Source organism: Nymphalis io, chromosome 23, assembly GCF_905147045.1.
Source record: "Nymphalis io chromosome 23, ilAglIoxx1.1, whole genome shotgun sequence".
Taxonomy (NCBI): Eukaryota; Metazoa; Arthropoda; class Insecta; order Lepidoptera; family Nymphalidae; genus Nymphalis; species Nymphalis io.
This window is the reverse complement of record NC_065910.1, coordinates 723,317-748,563: the sequence shown is the minus strand read 5'-3', so window position 1 is coordinate 748,563 and position 25,247 is coordinate 723,317. Positions and strand designations below refer to the sequence as shown.

Genomic DNA, 25,247 nt, shown 5'->3' with positions numbered 1-25,247 from the left:
AAACCTGTTGATCACTGAAACATCTCTAAATATGTGCCTTTTATTCGAAATGATAAAGTCTATCTCGTTCCTTGTCACGTTATCGGGGCTTCGCCAGGTCTACCTCCTCTGAGGCTTCTTTTGAAAGAAAGAATTCATCAAAAAGAGCCCCTGCGCTTCGAGAAAGTTTACCAGCATTTGCCCCCTGTGATTTCTGCAGCCCAAGCCGTAAGGTCCGACTTTCGATTCACCGCTATCTTGTACTCCCACTTTAGCATTAAAGTCTCCCATAACAACATTGTAGTGGGCCTTCGAGGTGTCGTTGAGGGCCTTTGCGATGTCCTCGTACATCGCTTCGACCACATCATCAGAGTATGTCGAAGTTGGCGCATATACCTGTACGACCTTCAGGGAGTACCTGTCGGAAAGTTTTAGGACAAGGTACGCTACCCGGTTCGACACACTACTGATTTCCACAATGCTGCTAATGAGATCCTTTTTGACTAGAAAACCGACACCACCCTGGGAGAGGTTATCACCTTCGCGGAAGTAGAGTAAGTTACCGGACTCTAGAGTTATCGTGTCCTCCCCCTGTCTTCGGACTTCAGATAACCCCAGTATATGCCAGTTTATATGACTTAACTCTACTTCTAATTCGGCGAGGTGATGGTCCAGCCTCATCGAGCGTCCATTATACGTTGCCATGTTCAGTCGTTTTATACGGTAGCCTGCCGTGAACCGGTGATTCTTAGCACCCCCTGCCCTGCCGATACCGCGACCGCTACCTTGGTCGGGCCTAGCGGGCTTGCCGATAACTGGGGGCCTTTTTTTGGGCGCATCTGCCATTAAGGGAGGGGTTTGCCCATACTCGCCGCGCTGGGCAGGCGTGTTGGCGAGGGGGGTAAGATTTTTTTTTTTTTTTTATAGAAAAGGAAGGCGGACGAGCATATGGGCCACCTGATGGTAAGTGGTCACCAACGCTCTTAGACATTGGCATTGTAAGAAATGTCAACCATCGCTTACATATCCAATGCGCCACCAACCTTGGGAACTAAGATTTTATGTCCCTTGTGCCTGTAATTACACTGGCTCACTCACCCTTCAAACCGGAACACAACAATATCAAGTATTGCTGTTTTGCGGTAGAATATCTGATGAGTGGGTGGTACCTACCCAGACGAGCTTGCACAAAGCCCTACCACCAGTAATGTGGTGTTTATGGGAGGGGGGACGCTGCTGCCCATCCCCCCTTTTCCCCGTCCCTCAGTCGCCTCTTACGACACCCACGGGATGAGATTGGGGGAGTACTATTCTAAGCCGGTACTCCACGGCACATAGACCATAGACCATAGACATTGGCATTGTAAGAAATGTTCACTTACATCACCAATGCGCCACCAATCTTGGAAACTAAGATATTATGTCCCTTGTGCCTGACTTACACTGGCTCACTTACCCTTCAAACAGGAACACAACAATACCAAGTACTACTGTTTTGCGGAAAAAAAGAATATCTGATTAATTTGTGTTTATAATTCATCTCGTGACCATAAAGGTGATTATCAAGTGAAGTAACAGTGGCCACTTATGGAGCATCGTGATTAATTACTTGTATTGAAAACTCATTCTTATCTAAATTTGAAGCCACAACATCGTGCAAGATCCACATTCTTTATCCACTGAGACATCAAGATTTAATTTTCAATGAAGGTAAACGTCAAATGCCTGGTACAATTAATATCTGAATACAAAGCGTTTGTTTTGATAAATAATTTAACTTATATTGTAATGGATTCGGGGAATATCATTCAAACCGCGTTACAATGACAACCTTAAAGCATTTATATATATTTTCACAATTACAATTACCCGTGTTTTTTTATATAAAATGGGTTATGGACGTTGGCTTTGTAAGTAAGAATAATCATTCCTTGCATCGCCTATGCACTACCAACCTTGGGAACAAAGGTGTAATATCCCTTGTGCCTGTATTACACTGGCTCACTAAACTTTCAAAACGAAACAACAATACCAAGATTTTTTGTTTGACTTTAGAATAAATGATGAGTCGGTACCCTTGCACAAAGCTCTACCACTTAAAAGTTATACATCGATTTAATTTTCCAATTTAATTGTGTTTCATAACGTAAAGAATTAACTATAATGCAAGCATTATGATATTGTAAGGAATAATTTTGAACAGACTTAGGCAAATTACATTACCTGAAGAATAATGAAGAATTTTTCGTAAGCGAAACCATTAATCAATGTCTACGCCGGTTTCATGCTAAGCATTATTTTATAATGTCTCTTTTGTTAAGAGGGAAACCCGTTGACATATTATCGTTTATTGTTTATGTAAATTATAAAATTTTTAAAAGGTCCTTCGAAATAAAAATCTTTGTGTGTGTGTGTGTGTGTGTGTGTGTGTGTTCGTCCCCATATATCTTTTAAAAAGTGCACTCAACCTTCAGCCAGAGTAATTATAAAAACGTTTCTCCTGATCGACTTATAACGCACAGCCAGTACTAGAGAGTATAGAAAGCTGTGGAATATATGTGTATTTGTTATCGTAAGCATCCGTTACAAAATATATTTTGGAAATTTCAACTTAAGGGGGTAACTTTGCACCCATACGAAATTGGGAAAATTTTCAAGGTCCAAGTCCAAGGCTGTGCGTTGATATATTAGTCAGTTATACTTTAATATGTATATAACAGATTAAAATCCCCAACCGAATCTTTAGGCACGGTGTTGTCAGCATAGCTAACCTCACCCTCCGTATCCATAATGAATTCAATAAAATGTAAATTTAATAAAATGTGAACTTAATAAAATAATTAATGAAAACCACGAACAATGTAAAACAATTTTTAATGCACAAAACACTTTTCTTATCCTTAATAAAATCTGAGTTGTACTCACACAGTGAATACCTTGCCTCGACGATGGTTGCCCAGAAAGTAAATCCTCGAATTCCCGTTCACCACTCTAGCAACCATCGCCTGCTGCGCTCGCGACGGCTATACTCTCAAGATGGCCGTCACAGTTAATACACTCACTTTTAAATAATGAATTTAAGTTAACAATTTTATTGCAACATCATTTTAACTTATTAAATTATAAAACAATTTTTAAGAATTATTTAAACACTGCTTAGAATTTTAGAATATAAAACTAATAATAAAACATTAAAAAAACTGCATTTACTTAATTAATACTTTGAAATAATGAAATAAAAGTTAACAATTTTATTGCAATACAATTTTAATTTATTAAATTATGAAACAATTTTTAAGAATTATTTAAACACTGCTTAGAATTTTAGAATATAAAACTAATAATAAAAAACATTTTAAAACTGCAAACAAAGTTTGCCGGCTGAGAGTAAAAATAAAAACTATTTCTTTTGATGTTACAGAAATTCATAAATAAAAATAACCATTGTAAATTTATAAATTGTAAGTTTAATTTTAGCAATCATTTTGTTAATTTAGAACGTTAAATTAATAAGCAAAACACCTTACGGTGTTAACGGAACTTGCCGTTTTATGATATCTGCAACTTATTTACTTAAATGTTATCAAAATAATTAAACAATGATGTGTTGTTTTTTATAAATCCAGATAATAGTTTTACAATTGAATTTTTAATTTAAAGATTAACTTTTTAACAAATAAGGAGTAATTGTTCGTCTCTTAAAAGCGTACTCAACCTTTACACCTTCTTTTTGATATTACCAATCAATTAATACATCAAATCATACATTTTAATCTTAAAATTACTTAGTAAAATAAACTTGTAAATTAATTTACATACATATATATATATACATGACATATATATATAGATAGATTAGTATGTACCGCGTCTAGATACGGAAACTAAATAAGGTTTCATTTGTATGTTAAATATATATTTATGTGCCCCACGAATAAACAAATATATATAGTTCAAATACATATAGTTCTAAAAATATTTCATTTATCATTTATTCGCGTAAATAAATAATAATTACTATTATATTTAATATAATCCTGTGAAAGAACGATTCAAAAATGCTTAGAAAAGCCTACTCGGATGAAATTTTTGCTTTGCAATTATCTTCATAACTGTCAAATTATAAAAATAATACATAAAATTTTGTCCAACCGTCTGTCTTCTATCGGATAAATACATATTCCCGGATGCCTCAACCCTCATAAGAGGATAATTAGAAGTATTAACTGGGATTGATTTATATCATTTGTGATTAAAGGATAACTCCCCTTGGGATCCCCTTGGGATTGGGAAGGAAAAAAGCTCTATGAGCTTTTTATATTTCTTTTGGCTTTTGACATGTCCATAATATCGAGAAATTCATAAAATCATTATATGTATATTAGTTCGTTTGTATGTATATAAGCAAAGTATCAATGACTCAACTCGTACTAACATCTCCGAAACTATAGGTCCGATTGACTTTTTTCCGATTGAAATTTAGCATAGTAATTATATACACACTTGAAATAATATAATAATAATATCCTGGGTCATTTTTCACACACGGCCATCTAATTCCAAATTAAGCTTTAACAGAGCTTGTACTATGGAAACCAGACAACTGATATACTACATATACTATTTTTCTTTTGTAAATACATACTTACCATAGATAATTACACCCAGACTCAGGACAAACAGACATGTTCATGCCCACAAATATCTGTCCAAGGTGGGAATCGAACCCACAACTTTCGACGTGAAGGCCAAGCATCCACTAACCACGCCAACCGGCTCGTCTATAATATCTGACATAATCAAAAATTTCTTAAGGATGTGTCCCTTTACCGCAGTGCACGAGATGAATTATAGACACAGATTAATAGCATGAGAATTATGTTTGTTAGTGTTTGTACGACAGGAGAAATCCATGTAATCTATCCACGACAATATTTCAGTTCGTTGACAAATAACTCATTTGAAAAGTAACTAGAGTGCAGCTTCTTATAATGATGATATGACTAGCAATCTATGACATAAGCTCACATTATAATATGTAAATGACGAATATATGACAGAAAAGTAGCATCTCGTAAACAAAAATACAAGAAAAATATATTAAGAGAGAAAAATGTAATACCCGTCCTTGAGCCGAATGCGATTCTCGTAAATATTATATAATAAATCTGACTGGATTCAATTATAGGTCGGATATAACGTTATCCGCAGAACGTTCAGAATGTCCTGTACGAGCCCAGTATTATATAATTATATAATATGTATGTATAATTTTCTAATAATAATATTGACTGCCTCGTTGGTCTAGTGGCTTGATGTAAGGCTATAGACCCGGAGGTCCTGGGTTCAATTCCCAGGTCGGGCCAATAAAAAGTTATTGGGTTTTTCTGTCAGAAAATTCTCAGTAGCAGCCTGGAGTCTGGAAGTTGGAAGTGTGTACACTCCCGTGCCTCGGAAAGCACGTAAAGCCGTTGGTCTTGCGCCTGAAATCTTTTCGGTCGTTTCGGATTATGAGAGTTAGGGAATAGAGAGTGCTAATCTCTCTTGAGACCGGCCGCCGTAGCCAAAATCGGTCTGGAGAACACTATATTTTTCTATTACTCTGTTTCTATTACTGTTATAAAACGAGAATTATAACAATGTTTTTTATTTCATTTTTTTAGTTTTAATTGTATGCTTCTTTAGATATGAAAGATTATAATTAGTATAATAAGATTATAATAAGTAGTATTATAAGTAACTCTTTCGAGTTAATTTGCATATCCAACACCACTATTTCAGGAAGCTAAGCGTATCAAAACATATGAGACTGATATCCCAACACTGCTGTTACAGAAGCCGAGATACTTTGTATACCTTTTTCGTCCGATAAGGTCAGTGTGCACGAGTATTCAACTCGTACAGTCTCAGTCAACTCGTACAGTCAGTACTCGACTGTACAGTCGAGTGTTCTCAATACAATGATTTTGAATGTGTCTTGAATGTAACTCAATACAATGATTTTGAATGTGAATGATGAATTGAAAGTTTCTTATGTCACTGTCAGTGTTGCCATTAGTCATACAGAAGTCAAAAGTAACACTATATTTAATTACTATTATTTATTCTCTAACATATATTTTTATTATAAATTAATAAATAATATTTTAGCAATACATTTATAAAAAGCCTAAATCATTCTAGTGACCATAAATTTTGAGCAAGCGCGTTCTACGCTCGTATGGGACAAATTAAAATATGTGTCTGTATTTAAAATTGTTGTGTTTTTGAAAACCTCCTTGATTTCAATTTCAGTATCGTCTATATCACGCTACTAAAATCAATTATCGTTAAATATTTTTAGTGAAAATGCAGCGGCTTATAAAAATCATACTCCAAATTTTACTTGGTGATTGGCATTTGTGCAAGCCCGTCTTGGTAAGTATCACCCAGTCATCAGATATTCTACCATTAAATAGCAAATTTAGTATTGTTGTGTCCCGGTATAAAGAGTGCCAGTGAGTGAGCTAATGTATCTACATGCACAAGAGATCAAGTAAATAATAATAATAATTAATTTATAATTTATCTATTCAAGTAACAAAACTCATATACCGTAACAGCCTGTGAATGTCCCACTGCTGGGCTAAAGGCCTCCTCTCCTCTTTTTGAGGAGAAGGTTTGGAGCTTATTCTACCACGCTGCTCCAATGCGGGTTGGTAGAATTCACATGTGGCAGAATTTCAGTGAAATTAGACACATGCAGGTTTCCTCACGATGTTTTCCTTCACCGTAAAGCACGAGATGAATTATGATCACAAATTAAGCACATGAAAATTCAGTGGTGCTTGCCCGGGTTTGAACCCACGATCATCGGTTAAGATTCACGCGTTCTTACCACCGGGCCATCTCGGCTCGGCCAACAAAACTCATATACAAAATTATAAAAAATAAAATAAATACTATTATCTCAAATCAATCAAATCAAATCAACAGCCAATCGTTGTTCACTGCTGAACATAGGCCTCTCCCAAGGTGCGCCAAAGCTCCCTGTCCTCCGCCTTCCGCATCCAGTTGGTGCCCGCCACCTTCTTAAGGTCGTCGGTCCACGTGGCTGGAGGGCGCCCTACGCTGCGCTTGCCGATTCGCGGTCTCCACTCTAGGACTCGTCTGCTCCAACGGCCATCGGTCCTACGACATACGTGACCAGCCCACTGCCACTTCAGCCTGCTAATTTTGCAAGCTATGTCGGTGACCCCGGTTCTTTTCCGGATAATCTCATTTCTGATCTTATCCTTCAAAGATACTCCGAGCATAGCTCGCTCCATAGCACGCTGAGCGACTTTGAATTTGTGGACTAGTCCCGCAGTTAGTGTCCACGTTTCGGCACCGTATGTCATGGCAGGTAAGACGCATTGGTTGAAGACTTTCGTCTTCTATTATCTACTACTTATATAATTAACTGGTGCAGCTGAAACTTTACAACAACGGTTTATAAATATACAGTCTAGTCTATTAAAGTCCCTCCTTTTATTTTAAAAATATCATATATAATAATAATAATATCCTGGGACATTTTTCACACACGGCCATCTGATCCCAAATTAAGCTTGTACAGAGCTTGTACTATGGAAACCAGACAACTGATATACTACATATACTATTTTTCTTTTGTACATACTTATACAGATAATTACACCCAGACTCAGGATAAACAGAAATGTTCATGCACACAAATATCTGTCCTGGGTGGGAATCGAACCCACAACCAGAAAGGCAAGCATCCACCAACCACGCCAACCGGCTCGTCTTTCTTTATATATTGTTGTTTTACTTAACTTAGGCTTACATAAACGCTTGACGATTTTATTTCGGACCATACTATATGAACTAAGTTCAAGTTAAGTAAACACATCTAACCCAATAGTTTTGGAACTTGTTATTTGTTTAGAGTCCGTAATGTTGGGAGATTTTTAGACGTTTTATACGTCTATACTGTGGTACAGTTTTCTAGTAAATGTATATACACATACAGTTGTAATGGCGTTGTCTGTACGTAAGGTTGGATGAGTTTTAACTTATACAATTAATGAATTTATATGTCACCAGTTTTAGTAGCCTACTTTCTGTACGTCGGATATTCAAACATGATTTTCAGGTTGAATTGAAAGCGTAACAAACATATAAGCTCTATTTATTTTTATAGAATAGGTAGGCGGACTAGTATATGGACCACCTGATGGTAAGTGGTCAGCAACGCCCATAGACAATGGCGTTGTAAGAAATGTTAACTATCACTTTCATCGCCTATGCACCACCAACCTTGGGAACTAAGATTTTATGTCCCTTGTGTCTGCAATTACACTGACACACAAACCCTTTAAACAACAGCGCTGCTGTTTTGCGGTAAAATATCTGATAAGTGGCTGGTACCTACACAAAGCTAGCACAAAGCCCTACCACCAGTATACCACCACCAATTTCGCATTAATAATATTAGTATGTTAAAGAAACTTTGATACATATGGTTTATTAGTCGTTATAAGACTACATAGATAATAAAAATCGTTTAGTTAGTATTCGTTTATGTCCCACTGCTGGGCTAAAACCTCCTCTCCCTTTTGAGGAAAAAGTTTGAAGCTTATTCCACCACGCTGCTCCAATGCGGGTTGGTAGATTTCACATGTGGCAGAATTTCGATGAAATTAAACACATGCAGGTTTCCTCGCGATGTTTTCCTTCACTGTCAAGCACGAGATGAATTATAAGCAGAAATTAAGCACATGAAAATTCAATGGTGCTTGCCAGATTTAAAAACTTTTTTGACCACCACATTGTGTAGTAAGAACAAAAGGCGCACTTAATGCTTGAAGGAATTCTCTACCAGTCAACCTTTAGGCTAAGCAGATGCGTGAAGACGTTAATTAATAATCAAAAATATACATACATAAAGATATATACTAATATAAAAATATAACAACAACAAAATTATTAAATATTATTTAATAGTCAAGAAGCTTATAAAGTTACTTAACTTAGAAAAAGTGTATATAAGTGTATACTTATTAGCAATAAGCAGTCTTAGACACAGTAAGTTGGTGAAAGTAAGTTCACCTTACATAAAACTGTAATTTTATACACAGTAACGGCATTATTCCTCTACCAATTAGGACCAAAATGAAAAACAACGTTATAATTTTTTATCTTAAAAATATAACTTCATAAACAAAATGTCATTTGAAAGCTTTTCTTCGTATTGCGGTAGTTTGTACGATTAGTGTACATTTACAAGTCTTAAGTATGCTGGTGTATTGATTTATTAAATTTCCATTTAAATTTAAGTTCAAAATATGGTTTTAAATAGGTATTGCTTATCATGAATACTGTTTATTAAATGAACATTTATCCAACACTGGCGACGAAATATATGTAAATTTTTCGAATTTGTTACATCAATGAACATCTTAACTTAATGAGCGTGTCCACACGAGCGGATTTTATTTAGAAACCGTGTGTCTCTTTCTCCATAAAAACTTTGAAAATTAATATTTATTGTTTTATGATAACGTATTTATGTCATTGATATATAAGATGCATGCCTGCTTTACATCCGAATAGATACCGCGCCGCAGTCGTGCAGCTCCCGCGACCCATCTACGCTCTCAATTTTTGTGACGTCTGCCTGGCATTTTTGCCGCGACTGCTAGGAGATTAAAAAGTTATTTTATTTTTACAGTCTAACAGATAAGATTTGAGAAAAATACATTCGCATCTCATATACCTAAGTCACTATGCACACCATGGTACCTTCAGTTCTCATGTTTTAAAACTTTGAGAGCTACAAAAGTATGAATACATGTACACACAACTCTATTAGTTTCATGAAACTTTCTTCCACATATCTATGGTATAAAGTGTGTTTAAAAAAAGAACACCCAAAAATCTCCCTCTTCTGGTCTACTACCAGCCTACTCTTAACAAGAAAGCTTATTGCTTTACTGCGAATTTGTATGCTTTATGTACAATACTATTTTTTGGCAGATAACTAGATAAAAATGGCGCATCGGCACATGTGACTGACTGTAAAAAATATAATTCAATTTATAGTATAACAAAACTAGGATTTCTCCTAAATAGGCTTTTTCATCGTTTGTTTCAACCCGCGATAATAGTGTTTTTGACACTGATATTTTTGGGCTGTATACTCTTCTGCGATTTTATCATAAGATTAGGCCACTTTTTTGTTGAAAATTCAACAAAACATTTTTATAAGCATTGCGTTTTATTTTGAAACGTAATATAAAGAAACAATGCATTCTAAATCTAAATTGATTTCTAACGCTTATTTTATTTGGTGCTTTGTGCAAGCCCGTCTTAATATTACTACATCACATTTTCTACCGCCAAACAGTTTATTTAGCAAAATACTTAGTATTGTTGTATTCCGGTTCGAAGGGCGAATTATAACCACAGAAGTTATAGATATCTTAGTTCCCAAGTTTGGTGGCATTTGGTTGGTGCATTGGCGATGAATTACATTTTAAGAAATCAATAAAATTTATTTTGGATATAATGTTCTTCAAATATTAAAATCTGCTGTGTTGTGCATTATGAAGATTGCAATGACTTTATACAGATCTAAATAAAAATTAAAACAAGCTTGAAATTTTTTCGAGGATACTATGTAGTTAAACGTATGTTTGTATTGTACTTCTGTGTACAACATCAGACGAAAAATGCCGACGTGCCAATGATGAGACGCTGTGCGGGGTCTAAAAACATTTTTTGCGCATACCAGTGTTCCGCAGCCTAAATTGAAATGACACCCGGCTTGCGACCCTGGCCTACAATGGAGACTATGCAACACTGTTCTTTGTACACAACCATTATTAGCTAGAATTGTCGTTTTTTTTTTCGCGGTGTCAATGAACTCACGGGGAAAAAATAATACCTTCACATATGTCTATTTATCTTAACAAATTTTATTATTATTTTTTTATAAAAAATACAGATAGACAGATAGTCTTCATAAATCTCAAACAACAAAAATACAAAAAAATATAAAAACAAGACGATACAAAAATATACATCGGTTCCTGTAATGACACTGATTAAGCATTAAGCAGAAGGTACTTATGGGTATAGACGCACTTTAAATAGAAAAACATTAACAATAAGCTATTCTCCTGCAATATAAAATTAATCATACATACACTCAAATACAATTTGCGCTTTATCGCGTAAACAAGTTCACGCAGTAAGGCGAACATGTATTCATTTCCTAATTTACGCAAATTTACTTTAAAGCTGAGTTAACCAGTAAGATTATTCATCTGATTTAATCATTATATAATCGAAAGGGTATGGAAGCGGAAGCAGATGGTCGACCCATCTTATCCCAGAACCCTTCCGGTATATCCCAGAATTAAGGTCAATCATTTATTAAACACAAACACGTAATACATTATACGGAAATGTACATCTCGTTTCAATACATCTCGCTCTAGGCTGTGAAGGAAAATATCGCGAGCTAATCTGCATGTATCGGATAAATAACTGCCACATAATAGGTTTTTATTTTATTTGAAATTAACATTTTTTTATTTATAAAGATTTTTGTGAGTATTAAATTATTGCCTTAATAGTAGGAAGGCGGTCCGGACCTATTAATTATCTGATGGAAAGTCATCATTTCCAATTATTGACTCATTGGTACTGTTAATATAAAAAGCATATATAATTTCTACTCAACAAAAAAGGTCTTTTGTTCATAATCTAACATTATGTATATATGTACAGACAACAACATATTTGGTTCATTTATAAATAATTTATAAACATCTCCCTTTAACTCGGTTAAAATTAAAAATTAAATTTTATAATTTTAAAAACACGAACTTTTTTATTAAAACGATTTATTTATTAAATTTCAAAAAAGAAACGCTGAGAGAAACGCAAATGTTCTCTCTCGAGACACTCAAATCTTGATGGCGATTGTAACATAACTCAAGCTCCCAACATTTTTGTTGAAGCGAACGAATTTTCCTACATAGTTATAAAAGGCCCGTCAATTAATATAACTTGGCAGACCGTGGAGCCGCATTGCGACACGACACTACATTAAATTCTAATATTTGTTTAACATACAATCGATATTATTATAACCTAACTCAATATTTAGACAAGTAAGAATTCAATGCATATTAATCGTCAGATATTCTGCCGCTAAACAGCAATACTTAGTATTGTTGCGTTCCGGTTTGAAGGGTGAGTGAGCCAGTGTAATTACAGGCACAAGGGGCATAAAATCTTGGATCCCAGGGTTGGTGACGCATTGTCGATAAGGAATGGTTAATATTTCTTACATCGCCAATGTCTATGGGCGGTGGTGACCACTTACCAACAGGCCATAGAAAAAAACAAACATAATATTACGGTACGCAAGAGATCCTAACCAATTAGAAAGCGCAAACATTTCAATTACAAAAGAACTTATTTGACCTCTTCATATTCTTACTATAAACATATATAATAGATTTGATAACATTATATTAATCTCGTGTTTAGTGGTCATTGAAAACATCGTGAAGAAACCTGGAACTGGTTTAAACCAACTGGCGCTGAATAAGCGAACAATACCCTCACCTGAGCGACGTTCTGACTTCGGCCAGTCATGTCACTTCCTGGAAATTCCTCCCTGTCGACGTGATGATAGTGTCATCCGTGTAGCGGCAATACCCCCACACCGGGAACAATGGGAGCTCCCAGGTGCTAGATAAAGCCGATGTTCCAATAGACATTGGCATTCACCATCCCGTACATCATCAATGAGCGACCAACCTTGGGAACTAAGATGTTATTTCCCTTCTACTAGTAGTTACACTATACGTATTCATGCTAAATATTGCTGTTTGTCGGTAGTAGATGAGTTAGTGGATCTTACAAATACAAATTACACCTTTTTATGTCATATAAATATTTTTGTAAAAACTGTTTTACTAGTGATAGAGCCACTAAAGCTACCTGGGCAGGTACCACCATCTCGTTGTATTCTACTGCTAAACTTCAATCAAATAGTAGTAGAATTGCTGTACACTTCTTACAGTGACAATATGAACAATGAAGAGCACTTAACCGTGGCCTATTTAGTTTCCAGCTTCCTAATAATATAAGAAAGTTAATGCCATATATTATCACGGGGTTCTCGTGTGTACGGGGTTCGTTCCACCAAGACCGTTACATTACTAAAACTCATCATAAATATTATACAATTTTAATTATAAAATTTATAACATAAAAAATCAGGGGGTGGGCCGTTGACAGTATCTGGTCAATTAAGTTATCAATCAATCAATCAACAGCCAATCGTTGTCCACTGCTGAACATAGGCCTCTCCCAAGGTGCGCCAAAGCTCCCTGTCCTCCGCCTTCCGCATCCAGTTGGTGCCCACCACCTTCTTAAGGTCGTCGGTCCATCTGGATGGAGGATGCCCTACGCTGCGCTTGCCGATTCGCGGTCTCCACTCTAGGACTCGTCTGCTCCAACGGCCATCGGTCCTACGACATACGTGATCAGCCCACTGCCACTTCAGCCTGCTAATTTTGCAAGCTATGTCGGTGACTCCGGTTCTTTTCCGGATAATCTCATTTCTGATCTTATCCTTCAAAGATACTCCGAGCATAGCTCGCTCCATAGCATGCTGAGTGACTTTGAATTTGTGGACTAGTCCCGCAGTTAGTATCCACGTTTAGGCACCGTATGTCATGGCAGGTAAGACGCATTGGTTGAAGACTTTCGTCTTCAAACATTACGGTATAGACGACTTGACGAAGGTTGCCAAATGCTGCCCATCCCAAGCGAATTCTTCGATCGGCTTCCTTCTCGAAGTTGTTCCTACCGACTTGTATTATCTGTCCTAGGTAGGTATATTCACTAACAACTTCGAGAGGTTTCCCCTCGACGTATATCGGTCCCGGCACGACATGCCTATTGAACATGACCTTGGTCTTGTCCAAGTTTATACCGAGACCAACACACCGGGAAGACTCACCTAGGCTACGCAGCATTTTGGTGAGTTGTTCCAGCGACTCTGCTATGATGACGATATCGTCGGCAAATCGAAGGTGTGAGATGTACTCGCCGTTTACATTGACTCCATACCCAGTCCAATCCAGCGTCTTGAAAACGTCTTCCAACGCGTTGGTGAATAGTTTCGGGGATATTACATCCCCCCGTCTCACCCCTCTGTGCAGTTGGATCGCCTTCGTCTTACAGTCCTGGATGTTGACAGTCATTGTAGCGGCGTTGTGCAGACATCTCAGTACCTCGATATATCTCCAGTCGATATGACACCTCTGCAATGAGTCGAGCACTGCCCAGGTTTCGATGGAGTCAAAGGCTTTCTCGTAGTCCACAAATGCCATACACAGCGGCTGAAATGTACTCTTCGGTCTTCTGCACAATCTGCCGAACAGTATGGATGTGGTCCACGGTGCTGTAGCCTGATCGAAAGCCGGCTTGCTCTGGGGGCTGAAACTCGTCAAGTCGTCTGGCGAGACGGTTCGTGACGACTCTTGAGAACAGCTTATACACGTGACTCAGGAGGGAGATTGATCTGTAGTTTTTCAAGAGGGTTTTACCACCTTTCTTGAAAAACAGTACCAACTCACTCTCGCTCCACGTTTCTGGGGTCTTGCCATGTTGGATGACAGAATTAAAGAGGCTTACTAGCTCTTTCAGGACCGGAGTTCTGTCTGCCTTAAGCAACTCTGTTGTGATTCCGTCATCTCCCGGAGCTTTGTTGTTTTTAAGCTGTTCTAGAGCCGCCCTAATCTCGCCTTGGTCAACGAACGGGAGCTCCTCGGAGTAATGGCGCATAAGAGGGGCGCGCTTGTCATCAATACAGATTCCCACGGGTTTATCCGATCTTGAAGAGAACAACTGCCCATAAAACTTTTCTACTTCTTCGACAATCTCAGGCCTAGAGGTAACGACCCCACCATTTTCAGTTTTAAGTTTTGTCAAACGCGGCCTCCCAAACTTGCGAGCGAACACTTTCGATCCCCGAGTTTGCTCAATCGCAGCCTTGATGGCAGGGGTATTGGAGCGTCGGAGATCGCGTCGCGTCAGCGTTTTTATTATTCGATTTAAGGCCTTATCTGACAAAAACAATGGTAGTTCTCTTCGTTTTCTCATGATCTCGAGTGTCTCAGCAGAGAGTTTTGGTGCGTTGTCTCTTCTCTGTGGCGGAAAACACTTGCGGGATGTGTTTTGCAGTATTTTGACCAGCGTCTTAGTTTTCTCATCAATGCTGCTTACGGTATACAACGCGGTGAATTGGTTTTGAAGTTCCATTTGAAACTTTTCGGAGCCTTGAGCAGCTTGGAGCATGGTAGGTCGGAGAGTAGACCTCATCATTCTCGATCTTTCGGCTTTGAAGTCGATATTTAGAGTGCCTCAAACCAAGCGGTGATCACTTCCGGTATTAAACCTGTTGATCACTGAAACATTTCTAAATATGTGCCTTTTATTCGAAATGATAAAGTCTCCACTCCACGGCGATTAAGTTAACATTAATACAATAAAATATTATAAGTAAGTTAGCTGTAAGTGAGTTGGCATCGGTTAAAATTAAGTAATAGATTTAAATAGATAAGCAGGATAGTGCAAACACTGAACGCATTGTCACAATGAGTGAACAAATAAATAAAAGCAGTGCGAAGCAGCAAAAAGCACCAGCAGCAACAGCAGGCCACCGGACAAGCAGCCTCCTCCATAAAATAGCAGAGCCTCCAACAGCTCCAAATCAGCATCAATTCCTCGGTTGAGTCCACCGAAAAATATTATATGACTTTGTAATGCAATATACAAAGTATATATAAAATTATAGAAAAAAAACACTCCCTGTGAACAAAACAACTTATTACCTATCTTGCATGAACACTAAGTAGGTCTTAAGAATGCCCTAGACACAGGTACAAAGAAAAATAAGTTAAAAAAAAACAAGTAATAACCCAGACAATTGAGGTTATTAAAGTTAACTTTTAAAGTGTCAAAACATGGAAAATTATTGCTTAATTAGCAATAAAATAATATTACAAAGCAAGAACTATATTAAAGTTAATGAAAGAAAGCTTTTAAACAATTCGAAGGATTCGACCCAGGTCACCTAGTATATTGACAAAGTCTATGTTCAGTTTTTGAATAAAATATAAAGAAATTGATAAAAATAAATATTGAACCACGTTATATATTGACTATTGAGTGTAATTTATAAATCAACTCGCCTCAGGAGTGTTTAAATATGTAGAACTAAGGCAATATATGACTTACATTGCACGTGGCATGGTTTTGATACAAAGACGGGAATTAAACAAAGAATCGATTAAATACTACTTAAATAACAAATAATATGCCTCGACTGAACGAATACAACGTGTTTTACTTACAGTTACAGTTTGGTAACCCGAACCTCTCAAATAAGTTTTACAAATTGGATGACGTAGGTAACACTCCGTTAGATTAATTTTCTATATAATCTGAAACGAATATAAAAACCAATATACGAAATGTACAAACAATATATTCAATGCCAAAGATCCACTATATTTAACGAATATACTTACCAAAAGGAGTATATTTAATAGTTTAAAACTGAGAGGCGTCGGTAAGCGACCGGCGCCTGCTCAACGATCAAAAGGACCCGAACATCGTAGTGCTGCCATCTCTCAAACCGCACAGATAATAAACGTTGAAGCAATGAATGCCGATTCGATAACTGTAATTTATTTTTATTAGTAAGAAAATAAAACACGTTACGTCCAACAGTGACTACCAAAGAACTAATTTATTTATTTTACACAGATTGTAAACATATGTTGTTAAAATGAGAGCTTACAAACTTAGTACACAATATGGTTACTAGATGGCGTTATTGGTTTCATTTGATGTATAACTTCTAACATATATAAACCGGTTAGATTAGTTAAAATAAATACAATATTTTAGTAAAAATTAAAATATTGAAAAATTAAAATTTTTAGGGTTACAATATATATATATATATATTGTTTTTAAAATGAAACGATTGAATCGTAATTAACAATTAATAATTACTAGCTTTTAAATTCTCCAGTTTGTGTGAGTGGGTTGAATTTCACAACTGAATTTTAAATAACTTTCAACGAAAACCAATTTTTTGGTGTTTGTGACAGAATTATCGAGTCAAATCTAAATCTAAATCAAAGTAATCTTTATTCAAGCACTTATAAGCACTTTTAAGCTGCCGTGTTATATGTTTAATCTAAATATAAAATTAGAACCAGATTGGAATGTTGATTGTAGATTCTAAAATGAGCACCATATTATACAATAGCCAACAATTAACGCTTAAATTAATTTTTTTCTCACACTTTTTATATTTTTATGTTTCTTTTTTTAATATAGTAAGTATCAAGTTTAATCACCATCAAAGTAATAGCAATTGTAGTTAAAATGTATATAACGTATAAATGTATATATGTTAAATGATTAATAACGTCAATGATGCTATATCTCTTCAAAAGGACTTAGATACTCTTTCCAGATGGTGCACTAATAATCATATGACGCTAAATATAGAAAAGTGCTTTGTAATAAGTTTTACACTGAAAAGATCGAAAAAAGTACTTTTTGATTACACTATAAACGAAAACATACTTTCACGCAAATCCACCGCAAAAGACCTGGGAGTAATATTTGACGAAAAACTCTCTTTTAGGGATCATTACGAGTACATAATTAACAAGAGTAACAGATTGTGTGGATTCATAAGCAGGTGCACTAAAAGTTTTAAAAGGCCTAAAACTACTATACATCTTTACTGTTCCATAGTTCGCAGTATTTTAGAATATAACTCGGTTATATGGTCACCTAACTATGCCACTCACTGTGAAAAGGTAGAAGCCGTACAGAAAAGGTTTTTACGATTGCTCAGTTTTCGCTATCAGTACGGACGTAAACTCGAATGCTACAATGTCAGGCTTAGTCATTTTAAATTGCAAACACTAGAAATGCGTCGTGACTGCAATAACTTAGTATATTTGCATAAAATAATACACGGTGTTATTGATTCACCCTTGCTTTTAAGATCCATCAACATAAACACTAACTTTAAATACCGACACCCTAGAATATTTACCCTGGACGCATACAATAACAACATATCATATCATAATCCTATCGGTCGTATGTGTCGCGCATATAACAAAATTTTTCTCGAAAAAGACGCGAATGATGGTATTGACATTTTCAACAATAACCTAAATCTATTTAGAAAACAATTGGTTTCAATATTTTCAATTAACAACTAATAATAGTGATTAAATCTATTTTCTTATTCATTATTTAGTTCCTCATTTCAACATTTCATAATTTCATTTTATTTTTCATTGTCATAACTTGTTCATATTTTTCTGTATAATTTTTTTTTTTCATTTATTGTAAACGTTTTTTGTAAAGTGTACAATGTATTCTTAAGTGCTGATGTTATTTGATTTTTATAAGTGAAATATTTCGTCTACAATCTGTGTTCACATAGTTGTTGGGTTATAACTTAGCTTGCTTATAATGTTTACTTATATATTAAATGTGTCTTTAGTTATAATCTGTTTTGTGGACCATAAATAAATAAATAAAAATGTTACACTTTAATGTTTGAGATGGATAAAAATAATATATACAGGACAAATGTTTAAAGTATCATATTTCTACAGTTTTTGGATATGAATATTGTGTGTTATTCAAATTTTTTATATAAGATAGGTAGACTAGCAAAGAGGCCTGAAAGTGGACACCACCGCCCATAAACATTCAAAAAAAAAATTACCATTCTTTATTTTGCTAATGCGCCACCAATATTGGGAACTAAGATATTATGTCCCTTGTGCCTGTAGTTATACTGACTCACTCACCCTTTAAACCGGAACGCAACAATACTAAGTATTGCTATTTAGCGGTAGAATATTTTATATCAATATATTTTTATAAGCTTTGTATGTAAGTTAAACAGACGAGCAATAAGCCCTGGTGTACTATTATGCAAACCTAAAACCGCTAATGAGCAGCCAATTATGGGATCAACGATGTTGAATCACTGATAGATTAAATACAAAATAGGTATTACTGTTTTGCGGTAGAATAATAATTATTAAATGGGTAATGATTTTAAAAATGGAAGAAAAATACGAATTCGATTCAGATCAGTTAAAAAATTTAAATAATATTTTTATTAAAACAGATTTAGCTTTTTATCTTAAAAAAATTAGAGTGACGCAAATTCGCTTTTTAATTCATGTTATATTAGTGTGGACGGAATAACGTCAGAAGATACGTTTTTAATTTTATAATATTAATCTAGACGTAATAAATCTTTTTGCAAAATGTTTTTCCTATTTAAAATATACAGAAAAATATTTTCTTTTCAAAAATCTCGCGGTTAGTTTGTAGCGGCCACACAAAGAGAAACAAAATAACTCCCTAGGAAATCTAAAAAAAAATTCTTGATTTCCACACGCTTCGCTTCTAACTCACGGAGATACGTAACTTTTAACATCGTAAAATAAAAAATATATTTCGACTCGGAGAAAACGACAAATGTTTTATGTTGGTATTATAATAAAATTCTTATCTCGGAAATGTTTATGGTGGTGGAAATGGGTATAGTTTCCTAACAACATTGAGAGTTTGTAAATTTTCTCTTCTATATCAATGGAATTTATTTTATACTACTTGGTAGGGCTTTGTGCAAGCCCGTCTGGGTAAGCACAACCCACTCATCAAATCTACCGCCAAATAGCATTACTGCTTATTGTTGTGTTCCGATTAGAAGGGTGAGTACTTCAGGCACTTAGGACATGACATATTAATTCCCAAGGTTGGTGGCGCATTGGCGACAATATTTATGAGCGTTGGTAACTTACCAAAAGGTGGCCTAATTGCCGACTGATATTATAAAAAAAATATAAGGCCTTATAGACTGGTTCCAGCTAGCATTTAAGGCTGTAAATACCAAGATTCGAATAACTGGATGGACCAATAACAATAGTAGGGATTAATTGTGACAGTTTTTCGCGTTGGTCCTGTGCGTAAGCTCTCTTAAAACGTGTCGGAGAGCCTTCACATCGGATTGTCTATTACACATTACACATTGTCACTTTATAGTAACATTGCGCGGGAGAATTTATATTCCCGCGCAATGCTAGAGAGCCTTAGCCTCTTTTGGGAATAGTGGCCGTGGGCGAAATCGGTGAGGAGGATCATAACTCCTGAAAGGCATATAATGTTATATGGATAATATACATAAACAAAGTTTATACACATATTAGATTATTGATGTGTATGTTAATTAATTAAATTATTTATTTACAAAGGATCTTAAACAAAGGATAGACTTACGAGTGCATAAAATATTGCAGTAATGTTTTTAAAATACATGTGTTCCGTCAATTATAGGAGACCGCATGAAGAACATTATATAATAACTAAACAGAATAAAAAAAAATATATGTTACAACGTGGAGTAAAATAAATACAATACAAAAAAAAAGTTTTAAATTTGGAATACAGAAATAATTTAGTTATTGTTATATTTTACTAAAGCTGCTGATGTCATCTCATATACCGAAAGGTTTTTTCAAAGATACCGCTCTTTTACCGACAAAGCATCGTACCCTCATCTAAATATACTAGTTTTATAATCGATATGAATAAATATTTACACATTTAATCTTATAAATATTTTTAAGCTCTAAGATATATTTTAATTTTTCAATAACGACATATGTGTCGCTTTAACTCATCATTCGCACAAGAATGGCTATCCCTGAGCCTTGACGACGGAGAGGGTACCGCTTGTTTTTTAGTGAGTATTCCGGTGTTCTAGTCCGATGATGAGTACCTCCCCCCACTTCACGTGGGGGAAACGCGTTTTTTCAACGATCAAAAAAAAAAAGGATAGCTGGCCTTTATTAACACAGGTTTTTCTCATAATCTAGGTAGAATCACTAGACTGTAACATGTCTATTAACTTTAATTAAACTTATGCAGTTAATTCTTGTCTAGACTAAGCAAATACTAAGTATAAGCCCTTATGTGAAATGTGAAATAAATATTATTATTATTTATATGACAATTTTGAAATATCGATATCTTAGCATATAAGAGTAGCGGTAATGTTTATATATTTGCGCCTATCGCGTCATCCGTTTAGGAAACATTCGAGATGAGATTTATCGGAACGGTTAACTTTCGTACCGCACTGCGCCACCCAGCGCAGCGATAGGAAACTAGTGACGGGACACAGTTTATCGACAAAGTTACATTTTTAATATTGTTAACTCTAATCATACCTTACTTTTTATTTTAAGGCGTATTAGTATTTAAAGGCCGGCAACGCGCCTGCAAGCCCTCGGATGTCCATGTGCAGTGGTAGTCCTTTTCCATCAGGTGAGCTTCCTGCTCGCTTGGCCTATTTTTTTTTTTTTTATATAGAATAGGAAGGCGGACGAGCATATGGGCCACCTGATGGTAAGTGGCCACCAACGTCCATAGACATTGGCATTGTAAGAAATGTTAACCATCGCTTACATCACCAATGCGCCACCAACCTTGGGAACGAAGATGTTATGTCCCTTGTGCCTGTAATTACACTGGGTCACTCACCCATCAAACCGAAACACAACAATACCAAGTACTGCTGTTTTACGGAAGAATATCTGATGAGTGGGTGGTACCTACTCAGACGAGCTTACACAAAGCTCTACCACCAGTAAAAATACATAAAAAAAGTTGGCAGCAGATATGAAGGTTGTTTATTTGAATCCTAGGTCGAGTCAGTAAAAGTTATTGGGATATTTATATTAAGCCTATTTCAATAAAAAACTTGAATTAGAAAGTAGGAATTATTAAATTTATTATATTGTTTACAAAAACACGTAAAGCTGTTGATCATGCGCATATTTCTCGTATCGCGGTAAATTGCCGTCTTATGGACTATGAGTTTGAGAGAATAGGTATCTGTGTTTGCGTACACACTTGTTCTCCGCAATATCTTCTGCACTATTATTTTTTAATATCCGGTTTTGAGCACGTCATCTAAATAGGATTAATAATAATATGTAAAGTATAGGAGTACTTCTTAAATAGAAATTATACAAAATACTTTACAAACAGACTTTATCACTGTAATTATCAAGATCATATTTATACGTATATCGATATTTTATTAAAATGAACCCATCACTAATATCAGCCGTTGAATCCTCTATCGCGGCGTCATTTTGTCACTATATTTTTAGCTCGTCAACTTTACGAGTATATCAAGAATTTTCATATTCATCCAAAAACTGAAAATCTTATTGCATAACGACCCTGATAAACCGGTTTTATTAAGTAATCGACCGCGTGTTAGGAGAAAGGGCGAGTTATTTAAAAAAAAAATAGCCTATATCACGGACCGCCGTGAGGGTTTTTTTTCTCTCTGGGTAAACGCTTTCACGCGTTTCCCACCCATAAGTGGAGGGGTAAATAGGACTCACTAAAAAAGAAGCGGTACCCTCTCCGTCTGTTCAGGGAGCGTCACGGGATCGCTTGCGCGTGCTACCGTGGCATTGGTTTTTTTTTTTTATAGAAGAGGAAGGCGCACGAGCATATGGACCATCTGATAATAAGTTGTCACCAACGCCCATAAACATTGGCATTGTAAGAAATGTCAACCATAGCTTACATAGCCAATGCGCCACCAACCTTGGAAACTAAGATTTTATGTCTCTTGTGCCTGTAATTACTCTGGCATACTCACCCTTCAAACCGGAACAGAACAATATCAAGAACTGCTGTTTTGCGGTAGAATATCTGATGAGTGGGTGGTTGGCTTGCACAAAGCCCTACCACCAGTAAGCTTGCTTCATATCAAATTTCATCAAAATCGTTACAGTAGTTTAGCTTTGAAAGCGTAACGGACAGACAGTCACTTTCGCATTTATAATATTAGTATAGATATTTTCGTTTGGAGGAAATATAAATAAATATACAGCATTTATTTAATAATAAGCTGAGATGGCCCAGTGGTAAGGACGCGTGAATCTTAACCGATGATCGTGGGTTCAAACCCGGGCAAGCACCACTGAATTTTTTCATGTGCTTAATTTGTGATTATAATTAATCTCGTGTTTTACGGTGAAGGAAAACATCACGAGGGAACCTGCATGTGTCTAATTTCACTGAAATTCTGCCACATGTGTATTCCATCAACCCGCATTGGAGCAGCGTGGTGGAATAAGCTTCAAACCTTCTCCTCAAAAAGAGGAGTACAGTATTTACAGACATGTTATGAGTTTCAAATTTTTGTACATGTACATATTAATTTTATTTCAAAGTATTAAAGTAAAATACATAGAAAGTGATTATTTATTTATTATGTCAGAAAGGTTTTGTTATATAGTTAAAATAGATACAACGTTTATACTTGAAGACTAATATAATGTATGTACATACCGAAAATAAAAGATTTACTTAAATTGATCGATGCAACGACAATGAAGTAAGTTTGATAAAATGAATAGATTGTTGATACCAAAAAATCAGCTGAAAAATCTTAATTAATATATTAAAATAATAGAATTAAAATACATAACAACAGAAAATCAAACGCAAATCGCAGCGACAAGTATTACCATATAAATTAAAAAAAAAATCTTACATTTTCCAAAGCTTATAGCTTATATAACAATTATATTATGATAAAAAATTCCGACTCAAAGTGTACACTTGTCTACTAATCACAGGATTCGCTGTATTTAATAGTTTTTTTTAGTGAATTTATTCAATAAACCATAAAAGAAAGATTTGTGTTCGACTCAATATGTTTTAATATGCTACAAGAAATATTATAGTCAGCCTGCCTGACGCCAGTCTTTATAGGGAAAACTTTTTAAGTTGAATGATTTTCCAATCCAACTTGGATAATATAGCCATTTCAACTTTGTTTTTGAAATCACAAATATAGAGTTACATTTAACTTAATATAAAAAGTAACGCATCAAAGTTTATTAAATTATTGCATGTAACAAGCGTGCATTCGAATTGATTGAATCTTATATGCAAATGAGCGGAACTCGTTCAAAGCTAATAAGATAATATTCATATCACGTTCATTTGAATATTGAATTTGTGTTACATCACGAATATTGGTTTAATCTGTCTCGTGCTAATTAATTTTTCAATGCTGGAAGCTGTATTCATTTACGAATAAAGTTTTAATCTTTTATTCTGTTATTTTTTCAACTACTAATCTGATTTATTTGGATTTATATGATACTTTTCTGCTTGTTAATTTTATATTTTTGTATATATAATATTCGTTTTTTTTACTATATGTATGGCTCTATGCAGGTCCATCTGGTGAATCTCACATATTCTAGTTTGAAACAGCAATGCTTAGTATGTACCTTCTCTGTAGAATATATTTTCCGAACCTATGGTAGATATATCGTAACAGCCTGTGAATGTCCCACTGCTGGCTTAAGGCCTCCTCTTCTCTTTTTGAGGAGAAGACTTGGACCTTATTTCACCACGCTGCTCCAATGCGGGTTGATGGAATACACATGTGACATAATTTCAATGAAATTAGACACATGCAAGTTTCCTCCCGATGTTTTCCTTCACCGTTAAGCACTAGATGAATTATAATCACAAATTAAGCACATGAAAATTCAGTGGTGCTTGCCTGGTTTGAACCCACGATCATTGGTTTAGATTCACGCGTTCTAACCACTGGGCTATCTCGGCTTTTTCTTACAGATACATATCATCATTAATGATGAATTTTCACACAATATTTCATCTTGTTTATCATTAATGATTAAATTTTAAAAATCGATCCTTAGTTCCTTTCCTTCTCAAAAGGGAGAGGAGGCCTTAGCCTAGCTGTGGGACATTCACAGGCTGTTACTGATGATATCTAATTAACTTATTAATTTATATCAATACTTAAAGACTTAAATAATTTAAATATCTGGTTCCGATATAACCTACTAACAATAAATACTACTAAAACAAATTATATAATTTTTTCAGCAAAAAATAAGAAAATAACACACCACGAGCCATTAATGATAAATAATCAAGTTATAAATAAAGTAGTGGAAGAAAAGTACTTAGGATTAATTTTAGACAGCCACCTAACTTGTTTACCACATCTTGACAAAATTAAAAGCAAATTAACATCATTAAACAGAATTATAAGAAATATT

The 25,247-nt window shown here is 35.3% G+C and overlaps 1 long non-coding RNA gene across 1 annotated transcript; it reads right to left on the bottom strand.

The window, feature by feature from the left end:
* Positions 1–15,513: 15,513 nt before the first annotated feature.
* On the bottom strand, positions 15,514–16,649 carry LOC126777725 (uncharacterized). The gene is made up of 3 exons (XR_007670078.1): positions 16,584–16,649; positions 16,407–16,496; positions 15,514–15,861 (listed from the first exon to the last, which is right to left on the bottom strand). It is a non-coding gene; the product is annotated as an uncharacterized LOC126777725 (long non-coding RNA).
* Between the last annotated feature and the right edge of the window lie 8,598 nt (positions 16,650–25,247).